A 19,770-nucleotide genomic window follows, 5' to 3' on the forward strand; every position below is an offset into this window, starting at 1 on the left:
CAGGAGAGAGCATAGCCTGAAAATATCACAAATGCTTTCCCACAGGAAACAGCATCTATCAATCAGCCCTAGTAATTTATTGCCATAAAATTGATTACTCATCACATTCCAGAGGGATGCATTACTGCTAGCAGTCACCCATGTCCTTGCCAATGCTGCTGTTCTGGCTTGGGGTTCCTGCTCGCCTGGGGATCCAGACTGGCCCTTTCAGGACAGCAGGCTTTCTCACAGGGTGGTCATTACTCCTGGTTTACCAGGTTTCCAAGAGGCACCCTGGAACTCTAGACTAAAACACACACAGATTTTGATTGCTGCCCTACAAACACACATATTCCCTCCAGGTCTAAATGTAGAGCTAAGGACTACAATCACCTGTAGGACACTGGGGAAGAACACATACGGTTTGGACGCTATTGGGTGAGAATTGGCACCTCAGAAGTTAATACATGATGGATACACCTTTCCTTCTCTCCATAGAGTTGGAGGGACCAGCTTTTCATTCCTGACTGGATTTGGGGTGTGTTTATCTATTTTTAAGGGCACAGTCCCCATTCCAACCAATAAGATGAGTATTCTCCAACCGCTTCACACATCTCAAAGTTTAATTAAAAAAAATGAATGTGTTTTTATTCTGCAGGGTTTTATCTCACAGTTTCCTTTACAGCAAGGAACCAAACCCAAAAGATACTGAGGGGAAGAGGATAACAAACTGCTTCTCCCAAGAGCTAGTGATGACACTGTCAAAACCCCCCAGTCTGTTTGCTTCATTTTGATACAGAGAAATCACTTCTGCAGTGCCTGTGATATGTCAAGAAACCATCAGTGGCTCTTCCAGCCCTGCCTGGCTGCTGAAATGCTGTTCATTAAACCTTGAGCTGACATACATGTGGGTTTGGGGCAGCAATGAAGGGGTTAAGAGAAGTTTCCCTCCTCCGGGAAAGATCCAGTATGAAACCTCCACTATGTTTTCTGCTGTGTGCCGATAGATCCTATCTGCTCTGAGCCAAGCAGTGATTTTAACCCTGCTCTTGCTGATGCTAAACTCAATATTGAAACAACCCACATCTGATATAACCAAAAGCAGTTTTGCACCCTCACTATACTGACCCAAGACAACTGACAAGCACCCGGGTTTGTATCTCACCCTTTGGTAGCTGCAGCTGAAAGGACTAATTAAATAGCGAGCGCATATTCATACACAGCAAAAACAACTTTACAGAGCCTGCCAAAGCTATTTGAAAACCTATGCAAAGCTGTAACAAAACACATCTTGACAAAATGCAGGATAATAACGCAAAATAACAGGTATAGTTTAAACAGAAGTAAAAACTAACCACCAAAAACCACAACCCAGCTCAAACCCTGTATCATGCTCGTTCCCCCATTCCCAAAATCGCATTCAAACACAGAGGTGTCCTACCTTTTTGATCTGTGAACAAGCAGATTCCAATCAGTGAGTCACGTCCAAGACTATATACCACAGAATCTGTTAATATAAAACAAACATGAGGAAAAAAAACCCTGAAAATACTTATTTTTTCTGGCAAACAGTTTTCAGCTATAAGAAGTGTTTTGTCTATTATACAAAGACACAGATGCATAAAGATAGCCAGACAAGAAGGTGTTTATGAAGATGTATGCATATAATGTATGCATCAAATAGATTTCTAAACAGAGCTACAGAAGTTTATTACCTATACATTTTAATTCATCCAGTGTGCACTGCTGTGGAATTTAACCTACAAGCAGACCAAACCCAGAAAGCTACAGCATAAAGGGATAAACTCTTTCAAATCCTCAACAAGCAAACAAAGCTGACATTTTTAAAGGAAAATCATTACCAGCTCACACGCTGCCATACCCCAAAAGCCTATCCTTAAATAACTGCTGCATAATCATTCTCATGGAGTGTTGTTATCCATCGGCTCGCTGCCTATCCCCAGACAGACGCAGTCTGCAAGCCACCAGCTTGTCTCTACCATGTGTACGTCAGGAAAAGGAAAACTGCAAATTAGAAGAAGTCCCCGCAGTGGTGAAAAGGAAAAGAGGGTGAGTGGGAGAGGAAGAGGGAGTTCACTGGCCACAGAAATTTCCAGAATGATGACAAACCAGCCAGCTCCGCCATCATCCACTTACAATAGGATGCTGCACCTCGCGGCTGCTGAAGCAGTTTGTCAAGGGGGTGCTGGTATCGAATGCCTGACAGGCATTTTAATTGCATCCAACCAAGTGTGTCCCCAGGAGCTGGGCCTTTAATCCTGCAGATATCATCAACTGGTTTCTTTTGTGCTGCTGCCAAGCACACACAGGCAGGCACTGCACATAGGCAGCAGCACACCCGGTCTCTGCTGCGATGCCGATCCAAATCCTAAACAGGTTTTAGGGATGGTACATGCTGAAAAGGAGGTCTTGAGGGATTTAGCATTTTCTGCATTATGGATTAGGAGGGCGATTCGCTCTCCCCCTTTATTTTTCTATCTAGCACTTCTGTTCACGTGTTGGAACTAGCTCGGCTATGCTGTTATTTAAGCCCCCAACAGGGAAATAAAACCAGGGAAAATGCAGAAGTGCTGCAGGACTGCAGGGATCCTTTAGGACTAGTACATGAGAGGAGCAGAGCTCACTGCACAGTTCAGCTTGCAAAGGAGCTGCTGTGAGGGGTGCAGTTTTACTGCCACTATTCAGCCATCATCTGCCTCGATCTCACCTCCTTCCAAGGCTTTCTGCAGACCAATGTTAATCTGAGCAGGACAAGGGACCTGTGTATTGGGAAATCAGGCAGTGTTTTGGGAGGAGACCCAGCATGGCTGGAGAAGGGCAGCAGAGAAGGCATGGAGGAACATGAAGCCAACTAGATCCAGTTTCCAGCAGCAAGCTGGTGTTCCTCAGCCCCTGTGACAACAGTCCTTGAGATGGAAGGATGTCAACAAGGAAAGGAAACATCTCCCTGTCACAGAGTTCGGGAGAGGGCAACAAACTCTATTCACCTTTGAGAGGGACAAGGGGATGGAGTAACAAACCTCCACTGGATCTCCAGGGCTTCTCTCCCTCTCAGGGTGGAGGGCTGCAAAGGGAATAGATTCCCTTTTGCTTCCCCCTCCAACCACGAGAAGATGACTTTTCACAGACCCATCAAACTTTGCATCAACCACAAGTTCCACCCTCATTGCTATAAACAGATCCTACTGTCTTAAAAGCATCTGTCCTGACCAGGCATTTTTCCCCACACTCTCTAAACCACCACAACAGTGAAGAGGACAACGAAATGGAGGAATATAGCCCTTAAAGCCAGTCTGGATGGGACAGGGCTGGTGGTGGAGAAGGTAACGTGTGGTGGCAAAAGGCCTTCAGAAGGAAGGGAAAAAATGAGCAAGAGGTGCACTAGTGCAAATCTTGGACCTCTCCTCTGAGAAAGCCTCCCGTGACTCATCAGAAGGGTGCCTGCTGCTGCCAAACCTCCCACTGCAGAGCTCTTCCTCTGCAGAAACCAAGGAAACCCTAAGCCTGCCCTCATCTTCCCCAGCTCCATCATTTAACAGTTGGTGCTGGTTCACAGCACTGCTGCCATCCCCTCCTCACTTCCACAGCTCCCCTCCACCAGCCACCATTGCCCCAAAGCAACCAGGAGCTCTAGGAAGTCCAGAAAGAGCACCATGGATCTGGGGTGGCGAAAGGGTATCATGAAGTACTGAAAACTGTCCACTAGTTTCTCTCGGATGCTCCTGACGAACCTCATGCGTTTCCCAAGGGACTGATACATATTGCCATGCTGGAGCCCATGGCTGAATCTTCACCCAACCATCCAAAACGCCTTCACTCTGCCCATGCAAGCATTTCCAGGCACCCAATCTGCCAAAACAGCCCATGACAAATGGTTTCATCATAAGATAATGCAAAAAGGAAACAAGCTTAATGATCAAGTTTGTTCTTGCTGCCCCACAATTTGTATTTTCATATTTCTATAAAAGAATTTTCAACAAGACAAAAGGACAGGAGGAGACAGGGATGAAGGGCCTAATCCAGGTAGATGCTGGAACACAGAACTCTCATCCTTAGAGATCTTACCTCATGTTTTCCTGGCTCAGACAGGAAAGCAGCATCAGCCACAAAGCAAACTCATCACACACAATTAATGCACTCCAACACAATGAGACAGGAATACTTGTGAGCAAAAAGAAAACACAGACATCAGGGAGTTGGCAAGGCAATGTCCTGCAAACTTTTAAATGATGAACTCATGCTCTGCAGCATCATTTTCAGTGCCATAGCCCTCAAAGAGGCATAAAGACATGTACAGTTCTCAGCAAAGGATGTGGGAAGACTGACTTCAAAAACCTGGTCTAAATTCTAAAAGTCCTTGCAGCAGATTCAGGTGGGCTTTTCTCTTTAACTCTGACATTCATACATGACAATGCACTCAGTTTCATTACTGCATTGGAGGAGAGCTTAGAAAATCCAGCTACATACTGGGCCCCTCTGTGCAAAGTGCTGGGCAGAACAGGAGACAGTTTCTGTTATAACGGATCACTTACAAGAGCCAAATCACAAAAGGGGGTAGTGGCAGCATCCTCCTCATTGTCATGATGAAACACACAGCCTCTGTTGCCCAGCCTAGCTGGAAGACCCTCCTAGAACCTCAGATCTTTCCACCCAAGCCACTGCCAAAACCTTGATAACCTTTAACAAAGGACTTGGAGGTTGGTTGCTTCTTTTTTAGCAAAGAATGGGGGAACACTTTATGCACTGCCTTAAATAGCAACCGGTATCATCAGTGATGTAGATTATAAGGAGTAAGTCTACGGAACAGAAACTGCACCACTCTGGTAAAAATAGCCCTGGAACAGGGAATTTACCTCTTTAGTCACTATTGTCTTACCACTCAGAACAGTGCTGGGGATGGATGGCTCTGGAGATCTTGAGAGGAGGCAGCTGCTTCACCAGACTCTGTAAGTGTTGCCTATTCTTCTGCAGCAGTAATAAACATCAGACTATCCTACTTTAACAGCCAATCTGAGGGACAACCTGGCCTTCCCCACCCCCACTTCCTTGAGAGCCAAAAAACCAGGATAGCAGGGCATTAATGGATCCTGGAGACACACATGCAGTACAGCAGACTGGTTCTTTCACTGGGGCTACACACAGTGAGGAAAGCTGAGGCTGGAGTCAGCATCTGTATCTATGGTTACTGATAACAGAGGATTTGGGAAAAGCCGCAGGCTGAGTGAGCAGCTCTTGTGGGTAACAAGGTGCAAAGGATTTCAAGGCAGGTTAGAAGCTTTCAGGATGCAGGGGCTGGCCTGACCCCCAGAGAACAAGTGTGCACCACCTGATGTACCCACCTCACCCAACATCCCCTCCAGAGCTTGCTCAACTACATCATTTCTTTCAACACCAGTCGTGCCCCCAGCTTTGTTTCCACAGCAGATTTCAACATCTTTACAGGACTGACCTCTCCTTCCTCCCAGCTACCAATAAGACAGGCCTGTAATGGTGACACTGTCCTTTCCCAGCATCCATGCAAATGCATCCGTCCATGCCACGTACCACAACAACCATTAAACCAGCAGCTGACACAACACAGTCACTGTTCTAGAAACAACCCTTCTAAACCCAGGCAAATGATGTCTTCCCTTTCTCCTATCTTAGCTTATTTGTTTGAAACCTTTTAGATAGATGTTTTTAGGCACGATCTCTCTTTTGGGAATCCAAGCTGTCTCTCCTTAACTAAATAATAGATATGAGGAATACCGAGAAAGAATCTCCTATTTCCATTTCGCCCTCTGCCAGCATGTCACTGAAATCAAGCTGGAAGATGTAGGATATTCAAATCCTCCCAGGCCTGTGTTTCAGAACAACCAATTCTGCACAGAACCCTTTGAAGCTACCAGATAAGCACATTCTTGGGTTTCCTTGGGAAATCCTTGGTTTCCAGCTTGGAGGCCTAGTGAGGCCAAAAGAACAAGAAAGCAAAATTCATGAAAGGTGTTTGTTAGTCCTTTTATGTATATTTGGTGTTGTTACTGTTAAAAGCTGCAACGCAAGCTTCTGTATAAAACCCCCATAATAAGCCATCACCTCTGCACTGGGTACTGCAGGTGGAGGGGAACAGCCTCACCGCTCGTTCAGCCCACTGCTTCTGGGGGGCCAGTATCAGTTGGGTAAAACACCCCAAGCTCAAACTCCATATATAGAGGGAAAACAAGAAGTAAAGACATGAATGAGTGGTTACATTCAATATTCTGACACAGCAGAATAAAACCTCCATCTCTGAGAAGTACTGAAACATCACTAAACTCATTCGATGTGTCCCCATCATCTCAGCCTGCAAGTGCCTTCCCACCAACACACTGGTCCTAGTGATTTCCCAACTGGCTCTGGAAGACAACTTCTATTTTCAGGTGGTTCCTGGAGCCCGCAATATTGGAAGTAATCGATAGCACCACCACTCTTGCAGAAACCACTGACACCTGAGAGTGCCATAACTTCCCACAAAATCACTGCACGGCACACACCCATGAGCACAACATCTTGAGGCTGCGAGACAGACAGTCAACACTTTAGTATTAGGAGACTCAAAGACGACAGGAGCTAACACAAAGCTCCTCTCTGGCATTCCCGAGTGCCAACAATGGATTCATTGTTAGTTTAAACTTGTAAGTGAAAGATGTGGGTTTATTCTTCTTTTTAATGTTTGTTTCATCTTTAATTCTGCTTCCTGAAGGGAGCTAATCTGCATGGATTTGCATTACCACATGAAGTAGTAGCTGTAGTGTTATAGCCACAGCAAGCAACAGAGGGCACACTTTCAGGGAATAGTATTCACTCACAGTTTTTCCTACAAATCCTCCCTCACACCAGTAAGAGATAGACAGACTCTGTCAGAGTCAGCAAGAGATAGAGGCAGGTAGCTGGCAATTTCCAGATGCTGGTTCATCCTCACTCTTCCTGTTCCATATGTTTCCTGCGCTTCTCCTTTCGCTTCCCTCACTGCCCTCTCTTCTTCAGTCATCCTTCTTCCATCTCCCTCTTTGATGCCTCCCCACAACAACCCTTGCCTCCTCCCAACAGGCAAAGGACACAGAGACGTGTGCTGCATGACATCCATTGAGCACTGCGTTACTTACCCTACTTGTCTACGTTAGTCTCTCCTCCACAGCTTCACCCTGCCTTGAGGGGCAATACTGTCCTTCACTCTCTGCTTGCAGACAGAAGGAAACGGATTGCCCAACACACAAAATCATGCTATTGAAAGATGTTTAAACCAACCTCCTAAAGCTGAGGGATGCAAACCCACCAGCTAATGCCGAAAACCATGGTCAACTTCCCCATTACGCTTCTGCCTAGAATGACTGACACTCCAGAGAGCATATAATGGTTGGTACCACTCTCTTCAACTCCATCCTTAACCTCAACTTAGCCACAGTGCTCCGGTAGCCCTTGAGTACACACAGCCCTTGTCCATGTGAAAGCCTGGCATGACATGTGCAGCTTAGAGACACACTGAGTGTTTCTCCATCCTATCACATGGCTTATGACTAAGAAAATACTGCAGATACAAACCCTACCGCTTCTTCTCATCTCTTCTCTCTCCTCACCTACCAGTGGAGTGATGAATCAAGACAAAAACTTGCTTCTAGTAAAATATCACAGCTAGCATGGCAGCAGTTATTCAAATGTCAGTGTGTACTTCATCAAACCATGTAACCTAACATTTTTCAATTAGCTGCCATGTCATACCTCACAGCGGAAGCTTTGCTTGTTATTCTGTATTAAATTTATAAGTAAAATATTTTAAATTCATGAATCATTTGCTGATTCAGATTTGGCATGACACGTAATTCGAAGATAAACTCTGAGCTGGCATGGCCCTGACCATCTATAAAGCAGTAACTGCAATGTAGAATGCATGAATTCCTCTGTTTTGTGTTATCATAGGGTTTGGGTAGTATTTTGATTTAAATCCCATTCACGTTTAGGACAATGTGGGACATTGGCACGTAGTGAAATGCAGTATGGAAAAGAGAGGTTTTCCTGAAATGGGTCTGTATCTGTGATTCCTTTCAGAGAAAAGGTATTTGCTCCTTCACTTTTGTAAGTCAATCTAAAGATCAATCTTTTCCTAGAGATACCTTCCCTAGCAGCTGAGTGCTGCCTTCCTAGAAGCTCCCAGTTAGTTACTTCCTCCCGTGTCCACACTTTCCCTCAAGAAATAGGTTTAAAAATTGGGCAGCACTAACAACTTGCTGCTTTTCCTCGACTGCAAAACCAGACAAGCAATAGCGATTGCAGTAACATGTAGTAACATGGAGCAGAATTGGTTTGAACAGCTTCTCACTTAGCAGACTTTATGTAAGGAAGGCAGTCAGGCGGAAACCTGCGGTAGAGCTGCCAGCCCCTGAGCCACATGGAGGGGAAGCAGCTCTGTCCTTGCTCCAAAGAGACAACAAAAGCTGCCTTATGAGGATGCTCCTGACAGTCAGCTTGACCCCCGTGGACACCAGGCCAGCATTATACCACAGCTTACTCCCTCATTGTATGGGCATCCAGGTCCTTTGCATGCATATATGCTGTCCAATACCTTCCACTAAAACCAATAACTGACAGCCACTTTAACCTCTGTGAAAAAGCCCAGCTAAACCCACCAGAAGCCCCTCCTTGACTTCAGTGCATTTGGATCAGAACTTGTATTTCACACGCACTTTTGAAAAGCGGCAGCTTAAAGGCAGGGACGGCTGACAGTGCATGCACTGCATGTTACAGACCCTGTCTGCGCAGAAGACCCCTTTGCAAAAGGCTCCTTAATGGATTCTGTTGCATTTACAGAGAAATGAACCTAGCAGATACAGCAGGCTAATTCGTTAGCTTCTTGTGAATTATTCTTGTTTCATCACCATAAAATCAGATTTCCTGTGGTTAACATAATGATACGATCCCCTCTTTGCTTACACACACTTAAGTTACCCACCACTCCACTGAGTCTACAGCATTTGCTGCATCAAGACTGGATCAACAACTGGAGACTTCGACTGGGTAACTTAAATGCAGGTTTCATTGACCCTGGTCTCACAGCGCTGTCCAAAATGATTTTTAACCTCTTTGTACAGGAGAATTACATCTCCACCAGGTAGTTGCCTTGAGGATAAAAAGAAGGAGGAGCTGTTTAACAGCACTCAGTTACACTGCCCATGAGCTCAGGGGATGAAGTGAACACTGCCACATCCAATCGCCATCACCAGGGAGATTTTTGGGAGGTGTAATGTGATTATAGTCAAATCTGGTTTATCAGAATGGGATGGAAAACAAGAAAGTCATTAGGAAAAATGGAGTTTCAGATAAATGAAGGACCTTGGAACTTATCTGATATACCTTAAGGGATGTGACCTTCTTTTAGATGAAGTAGTACATCAATGGTATTTTAGATGATGAGCCCAAACAGCAGCAATGCTAGTAAGTCAGGGAATTTCTCCTGCCATTTCAACAACTGACACAGGAATTCTTGCTACTGTAAGTCATCCAGACACTGGTTTAGGCTGTATTCAAGGGTTGGTACTGTTCAGCAACACTAGGGCACCAGTGCAAATATGATGTGGAGCTGAAAGTGAGAGAAGGCAGAGGTGAGAACAGAGCAAGAAACTGCCAGTCTCAGCCTCTCTACCATCTTTCCTGGGTTTATTTGGAGTATTTCAGTTCACACTGGCAGGCAACAGAAGCAAGCATGGGCAGCTCAAAAGATGAGGGTTTATGCCCTGTGCAAGGCTCCCGAGAAACACAGAACCAGAAAGGAGAGACAGATATAGGAGAGTTTAGCAGCTTTAACAACAAACTCTACCAGTACAGAGGAAGAACATGCTAAGCTTTTTAAGAGCCTGAATACTCAAATAAAAATCCCAGAGACAAACATCATGTAACTAAGAGACAGCGAAAGCACAGGAATACGATCAGAAAGCTAAGGACCAAAATGAATTACAATTAGAAAGGAAGAGAAAAGGCAACCAAAAAAGATTAAATACGATGTGAAAAGCAGATGGGGCAAGTCACGGTTCAGCAGCGAGGCCCAGCAAAGATGATGCTCAGATGGGCACGACTTGACATACGCAACATCTGCCTCAATTTTCACAAGTAAGATCAGCAGTCAGCAGCACTCAGGAGCTGCAGAACCTCGGGTCAGGACAGGAAAGAGCAGCTTAAGAAACACTCAACACAAGACAGATGCAGCTCAGAACATTCTGTGACTCTTCCTTGACTCAAGAGGAGCATTTAAGGTTTCAGCACAGACCCTAGAGATGATCAAACATGGCCTGCTCTCTTGAAAGGAAGCTGTGGGACATGATAAACCAGTCAGTTAAACCTCATCCTTGCAAAGACTTTGAAGAACTAAACAAGCAGTTTACAAGAATCTACAGGACAAGAGCACGACTGAAAACATACTGCTGGCAATACTCTATGGTGAATAACGAGTCCCAGCATTTCACCTCGTTCCCTCCTGATTTTGCATCTATAAAATTGGGGTCTGAGCCCAAGTTGGGATGAGCTTGCCACACTTAGATAGGCATCTTCAACAACTGAGTTCATGGCAGCATGCTGCAGAGCACCTCCCTGATCTGAAAGCAGGAAACCAAGAAAGACTGAACATCATATTGAGAACTGAGGCCTCAAACACATAACTAGACAAATCAGGAATAAGTAGCTAGGCAGTTGCTTGGCAGAAAAGGCTTACTGTGGGCAAAAAAGAGAGACAAATCATGGTTTTATTTATCTTAATGGGCATGCTGTCCCAAAAACACTGGGATAATTATTCCGTTTTCTTTGTTGGTGGTGATGTCTCAGTGGGAGAACTGCCAGAATTTGGGATTTGCACAGTAAGAAAGATATAGGCAAACTGGGGAGAGCCCAGCTATGAGAAAAAGAGTGTGGGAAAACATTCTTCTAACCCTTCCTTGTAAAGCACATGTTCCAAATAGGTTTCTTCAAATACAGAAAACCAAACAGTAATAAGAATCTTCCAGATTATATCATTTGTGAAGATAAAGCAAGCAAGCAATGACATTCTAAATCAAGGTGGTGTAGAGGGGACAGAATAAATGAGGAATTCACCGGACTAATTGAAAACAAATATAAGGTTTTGGTGTGGTGTTAAACCCAACAACAACGAACAACCTGCTCCTGAGGAAGGTCAAACCATTTAAACTGTTTATTTATGGGTTTGTTTGTAAAAGAGCCCCAAGGACAGTGCCTAGACTTGCTGGCACCCTCCTCGGAGTGAATGAGGATACCATTGTCCTATCCTACAGACACTATAGCACTTATCCTGATCAAGGACTTTTCAGTCTCATTCTCTGCCAGTGAGGAGGAACACAGGAAGCTGGGAGGAAGCAGAGACAGGACACCTGACCCAAACTAACCAAAGGGGTATTCCATACCACAGCACATCGTGGCCAGTATATGAACTGGGGGCAGTTAGCTGGGAGGACCTGATCGCTGCTGGGGTCAGGCTGAGTATCGGTCAGCGGGTGGTGAGCTATTGTATTGTGCATTACTTCTGGGGAAGGTAAGAAGGAGGTGTGTGTGGTTATTTCTCTATTTCCTAGTATTATTATTGTATTTTACTTTTAGGCCAATTACTAAGCAGGGCTTAAAGGCTTAAACCACAACCACTTACCCTCCATCTTTCAGAAGATTCCCATGAAGCCAAATCAGGATTGGTGGTGCAGAACGTGGCACTGCACCAACACTACTCCCTCCACACTCTTCTCATGTGGGCCAGCCATGGCGCTGGGGACCTCAGCTTCAGCCCCAGTCTGCCTTTAAGGTTCAGAGAGCCACAATGCCTACAGCTCTACGGACACTGGGGCTGGAAAAGGCAAGCAAAGGGGAGCACAGTACTGCACCAACACTGCTCCAAGTGCAGTAACACGGTCTCTCAGAGGACAAGGCAGGTGTGATAAGCCATGTAGCTCTGCCATGAGAATCCCACCTACTGCTCCCCTCTTTGCTGCTGGAGCACCGCAGTGGGATGGGGAGGGCAGTAAGGCTGCCACTGAGGTCATTCTTTAGGGTCTGGGAGCAAAGTTTCATTGGGTCTGTGACCTGCCATCCCCCAGACTTCCAGCTGGTCCACAGCATGGGACTGGTTCAGATGAAGATGTCTGCCCACTTATTAACATCAAAGTAGAGACTGAGGAACAGAGATGCTCCTAGCATTTACATGAAGGTTCCCTACCTCTTTGTAAAGTGTTTCATAATCAAAGTCAGTCTTTGGGGCACAATGGCTCCTGTATTTGAGCCAAAAAACCACAAGCAACAATGTGGAACTTGCAAGTGAAGAACCAGGAGAGCAATATGATTAAAAGAAGAAGAAAAAAACCCAAAACACATAGAAAGAATGCTGAGGAGAGAATAAATGGAATAACTAATGCATATTAGCTCCAAGGTTCGCTCTGCACCAATTGGCAAAAAGAATACATCTGAATCATTAATAAGTGAAGGAACTTGAAGACAATGGCATTTTCAGCCAACATGAGATAAAGGGATGAAAAGAGGACCGTAATGAGAATTCTGATGATGGTATCATTTGAGGACTAGGAAGGAGGGGGTCATAGTTAAAAGAAATGGTTCCTCTGTAAAATGAGAGCAAGCATTCTCATTACTAACACAGACAGGCGCATCTGAAAGACATTATTCAGCTGATGGTGTCACTGAACACCCTTTTGGACACAAGCTCTCCACTAACAATATTAAACAAGGATAGGAGACTGCTGTAGCAAATATAAAGTGTCACTTGTTTATACTTTTTAGCCTCGCAAACCATTAAAGGAAGAATAACAGCCTTCCAGTACCTAATGGGGGCCTATAAATAAGCTGGGGAGGGACTTTTTACAAGGAAATGTAGGGAAATGGTTTTAAACTGACAGATGGGAGATATAGGTTAGATATTGGGAAGAAGCTCTTTACTGTGAGGGTGCTGAGGCGCTGGCACAGGGTGCCCAGAGAAGCTGTGGCTGCCCCACCCCTGGCAGTGTTCAAGGCCAGGTTGGACACAGGGGCTTGGAGCACCCTGCTCTAGTGGAAGGTGTCCCTGCCTGTGGCAGGGGTTGGAACTGGATGAGCTTTAAGGCCCCTTCCAACTCAAATGAGCATCCAACCTCCTGAGCTTTTCTTAACTCTGATGATTCTCTGCATGTAGTTGATGGGAGCTTAAGCTTTCATTGCTTTTGGAAGTTGGCCCTGCAGACCACATTACTAGTAAAAGAGATTGGGAGGACATTGTAGGAGTAAAATCTTGGACATAAGAATCTCCACCAATACCTTTTGAAGGTCATCAGCAGTGGAGTCAGGCACACTCGCGTCTGCCTCTGGTTCAAAGCCTTGAGTTTTGCACAAGACAGTTACTGTGCAATGAGACAAACAAAGGGCATGTTAATTTTACTGGCTCTCTGCCATAGCTGGGGGGAAAGATGTTAATGAAAACTCACTAAGACTGAAATGCGTTGTTTTCATCAGAGAGAATAAAAAGCTGCAATTTTAAGAACAGTACAGAAAAGATCAGATTAGGTGCATCTCGTAGGACGGAGGGAAGGGGGGGGAAAAGCCAAACAAACAAAAACACATCAAAAACCCACCCCACAACTCTGTATCATCTGCAGAAAGAACTATTAGCAACTGGTCATGAACCAAAAGCTCTGTCACAGTAACCAACTCCAACTTAATAGCTGATGCATTCACTCAAAAAAGCTATTCTTGCAAACCCTTCCAAGCCTGAGGAATAAGGCAGCGTAAACAAAGGCATTTTCACAATTCTACTATAACAACATCACTCACCACAGCTAAGTCAATGGGAAACAACCGAGCCACTACTCTATAGGGAGCTAAGACAGAAAACGCGAGAGCATCACAACACAGCACAACCTGTCTGCAGCTCCACCTGAACCTAAACCACAGACAGGAGGAGGGTGGGCCCTCCTGCAACTCTTCACAGCCATAGGACTTCCTCCCACTGGCACAGACTGGATTTTCTGCTCTGATAGCTTTGCACAAGTCACCTGCTGCTGTCCTCTGAATACTCCCACTGCAATCAGCAGGACTGGAGCTGGAACAGTGACTTTCTGAGGGAAGTGTGGCAGGACAGATACTGCAGAGCTGCACTTGCAAGGCACATGCATGGAGCCGTGGAAGAGGAAAGGAGGAAGCTCCAGAGACCATTCACCCATTTACTCACTGACTGAGCCTCAGTTCAACCAGTACAAGTCTCCCACAGAGACACACACTTAGAACAGAGCCTTGACTTTAGCTTAGACTAGAAACTAAACTCCAAGACAGCCCTTATGTACAGGACTTGCAAACTGCCTAATGCTTTGTATGCCTTCATCAATCATTTCTGCTTTCCAGTCAATGCAAACCAAAAACCTCTGAACTTGGACAACTGGCAACCTCATCCTTCAACGTTCCGTTGCTTACACTCAGATATAAATCTTCTGCCTGACAGAGCTTTCATGGGACAAGAGATTAGTGGAAAAGAAAAGGGCTTTCATTATAGGATTTATTCTCTATTTGTTGCATATGTGAGGTTTCTAAGGGATAAAATCAGCCTGTGTGTTCATTTGGAAACTACCAATTCTCCCTTCAACTGAATTCCTTATTCTGCCCTATTAATAAACTAAATTTTGAAGAGAAATAAATATTTACTGAATTCCTTAATAAAAGGAAACCATGAAAGTCATTAATAAATCATGAACAGCTTTACTAATAAAAACCCAGAGCCATGCCAAAACAACCAGCTTTCACACATAAAAAACTCAGCACACAAACAAGACACAAGAAGCCTACACCTGCTGCAGAGAATTGCAGGTCAGGAGTCAGAACCTTCACAACATCTGGAAACGCTGCCTGAGCCTTTGTTAGCTTAGGATATTTTTCCAGGCTATTTCGATTCTTTGCCACAAGACATCACCTGTTAAAGCCATCAACAGACTGGGAACTCCAGAAAAATTCACACCAAGTGTTTCTCCAACAGCATCCCCTGCTTACACCTGTGTGCCGAAATCATCTGAGCTTTAACCACTGCAGCACTGGCGAAGACACTTTTCCTCCAGCCCTTTTTGTTCCCCCAGCAGATTGTATTTGCTGATCCTTCTTGCTGGATTTAGGCTGCTTCCAGTTGCTGAGCCCTGTTAGTCCATCAGGAAGGAGCCCTAATTCAATCAGCTTTCTCAGAACAGATTTTCTTCCTGCCCTGTTCCCCACTCTTACACTCGCAGATCTCTGTTCTCTTCTTCAGCCACTCTGGAGGACAGAGCTCAACGTTACAGAGGCAAGTCATGGAAGGAGCATATCCAGCCACACATACTGGCAGCATGAAAGGGCTTTCTTTCCCTTGAACCTTTTGGAGACACTTGGAGTATCTTCTTAGTAGAAACATCTCCCTGCACATGTCCCGTCAGCTGATTCCTGCCTCCCACCTTTCCCAAATTCCAAAAGATTCTGTCGCTCTAGAGTTTAACAGCATCTGTCAACCACTGAACACAGTTAAAAGCTGTGAATACTTACAATAGTCAAACCTTCCTTTTAGAAAGGTAAACCCATGAGCTTATCTTATCCTCCGATTTCTGCTCCCTGAGTCACCCAGAGGTCACACGTCAAGCTCTCAGGCAAAGGAAACACTGGCTTCTCCCAAAACATTTAGGATAACTCTGAAATGCTTCCGTGTTATAAATGTAACAGCAAATGTAAATAAATCTGAACTGAGCTCAAGGTGCAATATACTGTTACAATACTGGCACTGCGTTTCTTCCATCTGTTCTCTTTTCTTCAACCTTTTCTGTAATATTTAACAACCCTCTGACTCTTTGTCTTCCATCCATCTCTTTTCCCTTCCTGCTGCTTCTTTGCATCTCTGTATTATCTTCCATTCAATTTCCCATCTTTCTCCATTACCCATGCCCTAAAGGTCTGCATCAGCTCTGCCAGGGCACCTTGCCCATTTCATCACTGTGGTTGTGCCTGCCCTCTGCCCAGGTCCCCATTAAAGGCCTGCAATCTCCCAGTCCTCCCAAGAACAAGGCTTCCACAGCCACAATACATGCCCTCTACATGCTGCAGCTCCTTGGGTGCATACTACACACATACCCACAGCCAGGTCATCCTCCACATGGCATAAATGCTCACACCCCACCATGCCCCAAACCCACCCAGTGCCCTGGTGCATCCTTCACTGCACTCCTCTACCCTCTGATTCTCATTCCTCCTCATCCCCAGCCTCACTTCCTCCCAAGCAGACAAAATGCTGCTTAATCATCTTACAGTGGTGTCGTGTCAGGAGGCCCAAATCCTTACTCTTTTGCAATGCATACCTCAGTCCTGAAATGAAAGCTTTAGTACATGTGCTGGACCCCATTGTCAAACTGCTCTCAAAAATTCAGTGAGTGTGCCGGTGGGGCAAACAAAATGGAGCAGTGTCTTCTCTCCACCTTTCCCACCTAACCTTACAGCCTTTTTTCCTGTCTCTCTCCATTCCCTTGAACAAGGGAGAAATCAAGTGCAGGAGCCTTCTCTTTATAAAGCTATATATTATTAATAAGTATACACACACACACCCCACTTCAGATTGACTCCAGCACATAATCAAGATAGAAATAACTGAACACTTATTTTTTATGCCTTGGCAGAAATGATTTTACAGTTCAGTAACTTGAAAATCAAGTCACTGTGACCAGCGAACACCTTCCACCCTGCAACATGCAATCTGATGCGCAAAAGGCAGAGTGCAGAGATGGGTATCACTTGAAGGTAAGTCTCCAAACAGCATGCCCCTAATATCCATGACACTGAGCAGGTACCTGCCATCTGACAGACAACCTGGAGAGCAAGATAACCTAAAAAGCTTAAGGCTTTTTCACTTTATTGAACTACCACCCCACATGCTGCTTAATTTCTGTGGCTCAACGTTTTGCCCCTTTTAAGAGACCAAAAGACACTCTCATCCTGAATTAATCTTTCATTCCTGAAAGGCACTGGACTGAATCTCCTTATCTCCCCCAGTCACACCAAGGGCAGCGGCAGCTGCTCCTTCCCTGCACTACCCAGTCCACTATTACTATTTTCCCTCTGAAGTCCACACAGGCACTTCAGGAGTGGGAGCTTTCTCAGCTGCACAAGCACCTCCCAACCCACATGGAGGGAAAGCAGGAATGAAAGCAGAGAGAATACAGCTTGAAAAGAAGCAGTAAGTGCTATTTGGACTGGGAACAGAAATAACACACACAAAAACCCCACCCAAACAAAATCCCTGTAAGCAGAAAACAGGTCCAAACCTCTTACAGCTCATGCTGACCTTGGCCAAGCAAATGTAATGTCTCCAGCAGTGAAAGTGAAAGACAGCCAAACTCCTGATGTAGCCAGGTCACTTCAAGCTATTAGAACCTGAAGACTAGAACACAGAATACTTTAAGGTAAGAAAAATAGAAAAGGAATAAGAAATAAAAACTCCATCTTACCTAAAGTTTCAGCAAAATGACCTTGCACTAAATGAAGGCCAACCCTACATCAATGTCCTGCTGCAAGCCTGGCTGCTCTCAGGGAATAGCTGATCTGAACAAAGCCGGACCAGGGGTTTTGGAGGAGATAGGATGGGCCCTTCCAGGCAAACCTCTCTCGAGTGAGCTAACAGCAGGAGTAGATGCTCCAGCAGAAAGGCCCAGCACTTGCCAACAAGGGATAGATGGTGCAGAGCAAAGTCCAAGCTGACACAGGCTTCTTCATTTGCTCACTGTTTATTATGTATGAGCACGGCACCATCTGCTTCACTCTACCCTTCAAAAGGCTGTAGCAGGGAGGAGGCAGGCAGCCTATTTGCCATCCTCCTGCTGTGCAAGCAGGGGTGAGCAGGCTGCTCTCTGCCGAGTGGAGGCTGCCCCATTCACAAGAGCACCCACACGGAAGGGGCTAAGGTGTGGGGCAGGCAGGAGGAATAGCACTGGGGAAATGGCTGCAAAGAGCAGAGCACTCTCATCTCGTATGGCCATGACTCGGGTTCACAGCAGGCAGCATGAATGCCAGCAATGCAGAGAATGCATTGAATGCATTCTCTGAAGAGGAACTCTGGTTCACAGCAGGCAGCATTGAATGCCAGCAATGCAGAGAGGGGAGTGGGAAGACCGCAGAGGTGGGATCAGTGGGATTTCATCTATGCTCAGGGGAACATCCCTTACCCTGGCTGTAACCAGAGCATCGCCAGAGCTGGATGGTGCTTGCTGCTGCTCCAGCAGTCCTGGCCAGGGGAGGGAACCCAACTCCACAGCACACAGAGTTGCTGCTTCCAGGGCAAACTCTCTTCTAAGGATGAAGGATGCTGACGGATGAAGGATGCTGCCCTGGTGTCCAAGCACTAAGCAAGACTGAGGTGCAGGTCCCTGAAGACATTTGTTTACTGCTTTCAGAGCTGGGTGGATTTCAACAAGGAGACCCAACAACCTCAGAAAGGGTGCCTTGAGGTTGCCAGCACATGCAACAAAGCTGCAAGCGATGGACCATTCACTGAACACATGCACATCTGACGCTGTTTTGGGGATCCCAGTGTTAGATCAATCACTCACCCTATTCTACCACTCATTACTGCCATCCTCTTCCCCATACACGCCCAACCTGAGCAGTTGGTAAAGCCTCAATGCAGCTCTGAGGAATGAAGTGCTAGAGAACTTCATATATATATGTGTATGTGTATACACACACAGAGACCACGTAACTGTGAAACACCCCATCTGCTCACATTACAACACTTTAAACGCATGCAATTAACTGAACTGAAATGGCATAAGGATCTGGATCAGTCAGTGTCTTTTTCCCCCCACTCCCACTATTTCCACCTTCCTCTCACCCTAACATATGGAATGCCATATGAATTACTGAATGGATCATGCTAAAACCAGAGCCTGTAAAATCTATTTTTAACACAGATTATGGGGGATATTGTCAGTCCACGGTGCAGCATTGTTTGCCTTCTGAGCCTGGTCTATCACTACTTCTGGCAAGCCCCACTTCCAGCACTGACAACTCATCTCCAAACCCTTCAATAGCTTTCAGTGCTCTGAAATAAAGCTCAGTTTCCCTCTGAGCTCCCTGATGGGAGCTGCAGTAATAGCAGGTCAAGCAGCAGATAATGCATTGCAGTTTTTCCAGCCTCCTGCTGCCCTCCTGAAGTAGCTGTGAGATGTCTAACAAGGATGCCCAATTTTCACTGTCAAAGCTACCACGGTATTTGTTAGTCTGAGCTTTCATGAAACACCATCAAGACACATGAATTGTGTGCTGCCCCAAAAACAGCTAAAGAGTCCACACTGGTTTCTGTCCTCTGGTATAAGCCAGGAGGGTTTTTTCACCCCCCAACCCTAAGGAGCCTCAACAGCCCAGTCAAAGTCTTGGCAGGAAGAGTAATTGGAGCAACCTGGTTTGTTTGTATGCTGATAATTAAATCCTGAAGCAAAGCTAGGGAGACTCACAGCAGGGATCCATCAGCAGACAGACAGGAAGAGGAAAGATCTCTTTACAAGGCCACAGCAAGCTCTACCAGGCATTTTAAAGCCAAGGCAGGTCAGGTCAGCCAGGTTATTATCGGCTCTGAGCAGCCCATACAGCAGTGAGAGCATATATTACCTGAAACTGCAATGGTTATCAAGAACTGCACTTTCTCCTACCCTTGAAAAATCAATAAAACCATTACCAACCTCATCTTTCCAGCCAAATGCACCATCAGCAATGCAGACTTCATCCAAAACCAAT

The 19,770-nt window shown here is 45.5% G+C and overlaps 1 protein-coding gene across 40 annotated transcripts in view; it reads right to left on the reverse strand.

The window, feature by feature from the left end:
• Nucleotides 1-19,770, reverse strand: part of MAP2 (microtubule associated protein 2) — a 217,623-nt gene that overhangs the window by 125,517 nt on the left and 72,336 nt on the right. For 33 of the 40 annotated variants that reach the window (XM_061344303.1, XM_061344440.1, XM_061344542.1 and 30 more), the window contains exon 3: nt 1,421-1,486. The exons of 2 other annotated variants lie outside the window; for them this stretch is intronic. The gene's annotated coding sequence lies outside the window, so the exon portion shown is untranslated. Of the gene's footprint in view, nt 1-1,420; nt 1,487-1,841; nt 2,079-2,136; nt 2,253-19,770 lie in introns of those variants that run through there. 5 more of the 40 variants (XM_061344276.1, XM_061344330.1, XM_061344311.1 and 2 more) reach the window with 5 other exon arrangements.

This window comes from Neopsephotus bourkii, unplaced genomic scaffold (genome assembly GCF_033783945.1).
Source record: "Neopsephotus bourkii isolate Nb327-2 ecotype Australia unplaced genomic scaffold, CSIRO-AGI_Nbou_v1 NB_31, whole genome shotgun sequence".
NCBI lineage: Eukaryota > Metazoa > Chordata > Aves > Psittaciformes > Psittacidae > Neopsephotus > Neopsephotus bourkii.